This window comes from Dasypus novemcinctus, chromosome 19, assembly GCF_030445035.2.
Source record: "Dasypus novemcinctus isolate mDasNov1 chromosome 19, mDasNov1.1.hap2, whole genome shotgun sequence".
Taxonomy (NCBI): Eukaryota; Metazoa; Chordata; class Mammalia; order Cingulata; family Dasypodidae; genus Dasypus; species Dasypus novemcinctus.
The window spans coordinates 69,222,631-69,226,668 of NC_080691.1; the positions used below are offsets into that span (position 1 = coordinate 69,222,631).

Below are 4,038 nucleotides of genomic sequence, written 5' to 3' on the forward strand. Positions count from 1 at the left end.
GGAACAGGATTGCTGGTTATAATGGAAAGACAAAAATTTAAATGCAGAGGGCCCCCCCCATGCCAGGTGCCTCTGGACCACTGCCTTGGAACAGGCCCCCACTTCTGGTGTGTGTCCAACTGTGTCCTTAGCCCTCTCCTCTTGTCAATGCCTGAGGGGTGCTGCCTTCTGGGTCAGCAGTAGCTGGGAGATTCTGAGGTGCAGCCCTGGCCCAGCTCCCTTGGTGGCCCCATCAAATCATCAGTGTGTCCCCATGGCCCCCTTGCCAGAGCCCTGGGGCTACCGGGCCAGGCCCTTTGTAGGGGTTGCTCTGGGATCACCAGTGACCATGGCCATATTGGCCCAGTCACCTTAATTGCCCCTGTGGAAGCATGGCCCAATTAGGCCCCTGGGTAAACCCAGACCTGGTTCTGGCTCCAGACCCGGGAGTTACAGGCAACACAGTGAAGGTGCTTACTCTGGAGGTTTCGCCCATGGCCCCAGTGGTATATGCCTCCAGACCTGGAGTCACCCATGCCCAGAGCAATGGCAGGAGATGGGACTTCAGTGGTATTGGCCCCCGGTGTGGACTCTTTGAAGATGGAGGAGGCTCAAATCTCACCAGCCCCTAGAACACAACCCCCAACAGGACCCCCAGCAGGACTCCTTCCAGAAAAGTTTCTGGGGCCTTGCTTACCAAAGCCCCATTTGCCCCCAAACAAGGAACCACAGTGGCGTCAGGAGTAACTGCATGATCTGCAGCAGCCACAGCAGGTCCTGTGACAAGTGGACATCAAACCATAGTAGGAACATCAGCATCAGCAGGACAGGCTCCTGAGAACCCTTCCAGAGCTGAAATAGGCCCTCCAGGGCCACCTGGGACTATGGTAGCCATGGTAACAGTGACTCTTGCTACAGAGTCTGCTGACATCTCTCAGGAAATGGGCTTCCTGTCCAGCCTGGGACCTAGCATCCCCAGGCCTCAAGAGCAGGCCTGGACTCCCTGAACTGCTTCGACTCTGTGAGCCGCATGTCTGGGACCTTGGAGTCCAAGGCAGATGATGTCATTTCCATGGATTCAGGCTCAGAGATAAATAGGCTGGCCCTGCATGAAAGGGACAAGTATGACTTCCTTGGGGCAGCCAGAGCTCAGGTAACCTAGAGAGCTCCATTCCTGTGAACATGGTCAGCAGTGAGAGCTCAAGAGGCTGGAGATGTTCAGTAACTGGGATAACTGGCTGTCGTGGCATTTCCGAAAGGTGAAGCTGCACTGCCAGAAGGGGATCCCCTCCTACCTCAGGGCCAAAGACTGATGGCACATGTCCAATAGCAGGGAACTCCTGGAGCAGAACCTGGGCAAATTTGAGGAGCTGGAATGGGCTCCTGAGGACCCCAAGTGGCTGGGTGCAATTGAGAAGGCTCTGCACCACCAGTTCCCTTCCCACAAGATGTTTGCTGCTTGAAGGGGCACAGGCAGTAGGACCTGCTCCACATCCTGAAGGCCTACACTATCTACCAGCCCAGTGAGAACCATTGTCAGGTCCAGGCCCCATTGGCCATGGTGCCATTCATCCACATGCCCCTGGGCAGGCCTTTTGGTGTTTGGTGCAGATCTGTGACAAGTAACTCCCTGGCTATTACAGTGCAGGGTTGGAAGCCATTCAGCCAGATGGAGAGATCTTTTTTGCATGGTTGCACTGGGCCTCTCTACTGGTTTACCAGCCCCTGTAGTAGCAGCACATTGACACCATGCTCTACATGACACAATGGTTCATGTGTATTTTTGCCCACACCCAGCCCTGGGCTTCAGTGCTGCACATCTGGGTCATGTTATTCTGTGAAGGTGTCAAGATCACCTTCTGAATGGCCCTGATGCTGCTGCGGCCCATTCTGGGTTCAGTGGAGAAGCTGAATTGCTGCCAAGGCATATATAACACCATGGAGCAGCTACACAGCCTGACCCAGCAGTGTATATATTAGGATCTCCTGGTGCATGAGGAGGTGAAACCTCCCAGGAACAGAGGCACTGGATGAGTGGGAGAAAACAGCCCAGCTCAAGAAGTTGCTGGAAACCCAGGGGGAGCTGCAATATTGGCCCACACAGGGGCTACTTGGCTCCCTGGTCATCCATGAGGAGCACCAGTAGCAGCCAACCCTCTTCCAGCCTCCTCAGCCTCCCTAACCTCAAGAGCTGAGGCACCTGGGCAGCTGATGCAGCCCCATCCCCACCCCTTCCTGCCAACAGAGCCAGTACTGGGCCTGCCCCAGTGCTTGTGGTCAGCACTAAAGGACTGTACCCATTCCTTCCCTCACTTACTGACAACAGCACCCCTTGGGTTCCAAAAAAGAAACCCAGAGGCAGGAGAAGGTGTGGCAGAAGTAGGAAAAGGAATATGAGGAAGAGCAGCAGAGGCAGGAGAAATAATGGGAGAAGCAGAGGGAGTGGCAGAAGTGGGGAAAAGAGCAGGAATAAGAACAGCAGAGGCTGATGAAGGCCCAAGGCTGGACACTTTCACTGCCTAGAAAGGCAGATGGGCCCTTAGCCCCCCAGGATGGCAGGGACAGGTCCTCTGCAGCTGAGGCTTAGCAGGATGCTTCCTTCTGATTTCTCCCCTGGGTTGGACTCCATGGTCCCTTTTTTCCCCTTAGCCAAGAGCAGACCTTGCCTGGGGCACTGCCCCCAGGCCCCATAGTGTGCTGTCCCTCCCTCTTAGGGGAAAGTGGCTTGATTCCCTATCCCTCACCAGCTGCTGCTCCCACACAGTCAAGACACTTGCAGTGGATAGGGTGGTCATATTTCTCTAGGGTAGCCATGAACAAGTCTGGAGTCCCTCACATGCAATTAGGCCCAGCCTGCATCTCTTTTTTTTTTTTTTTTAATTATTTATTTATTTTTAAAAATTACATTAAAAAAATATGAGGTCCCATTCAACCCCACCGCCCCCACCTGCCCCAGTGTGAAAGAAAGTTCAGCCTGCCCAGGAATGGGGCCACACACACAGATAGCTGACGCAACAAGATGAGGCAACAAAAGAGACAAAGATTCCCGTGCAGCTGACAACAACAGAAGCGAATAAAGAAGAACACACAGCAAATAGACACAGAGAGCAGACAACTGGGGTGGGGGGTGGGGAGAGAAATTTCTCCTCGTCCCGAAAACGCCTCCACATTTCATCTCTTCCTCCCATTCCCCAAACCCAGCAGCCACTATGGCTACCTTTCCCACACCCATTCCACATTTTCTCTGTGGACATTGGATTGGTTGTGTCCATTGCACATCTATGTCAAGTGGGGGCTTAGATTCCACATGGATACTGGATGCACTCCTCCTGCTTTCAGCTGTAGACACTCTAGGCTCCATGGTGTGGTGGTTGACCTTCTTCAACTCGATGTTAGCTGAGTGGGGTAAGTCCAATAAATCAAAGTGTAGGAGCTGAAGTCTGTTGAGGCTCTGGGCCTGGGTGTGATATTATCAGTCCAGAGATTCAAATCCCCTAAATATTTCTAAAACCCCAGCACCAACTACAATTCCATTAAAGTAGCATGCAAGTCTTGTGAAAAGAGATCCCCTCTGAGTCCAATTCCATCATGCAGAAACACCAGCTCCAGAGAAGCCAGCCTGCATCTCATTCCTGCTCCAACTCCCACTGGGGTTCCCCTCCTAGGTGCTGTCCTGGTTGGCTTCTTGCCACCACAGTGGTGACTCTTTGCAATGGTAGTCAGTAGTTTGCAGTCTTATACTCTGGTGGACCGCTTCTCCATGAGGTGGAGCTAGGTTCCTTTTTCCTTCCTTCAGTCCTGCCATCTGCCCCACTTATTGGCTGGGACCAAGGCTCTCCTCACTCTACTACTGGACATCTATGTGCTGTCATTAGTACTGAGGGTCAGGCCAGCTTGAGGTGGGGGCACTTGCTCTGTCTTCTGTTCCTTGGTTTTCCTTCCACAATGCTCTTGCACCTGTTTAATGGACATGCAGTGGAACAGGAAATGGTCCCCATTTCCTTACTCCCCTCACCTACATGCTCTTTCCTCAGCCACCTTCTTCTGTATGCTCAGGTC

At 53.1% G+C, this 4,038-nt stretch overlaps 1 pseudogene; it reads left to right on the plus strand.

Annotated features, from left to right (window-relative positions):
• The first annotated feature begins 371 nt into the window (after positions 1-371).
• Positions 372-2,584, plus strand: LOC101411470 (TBC1 domain family member 10B pseudogene; annotated as a pseudogene).
• The last annotated feature ends 1,454 nt before the right edge of the window (positions 2,585-4,038 follow it).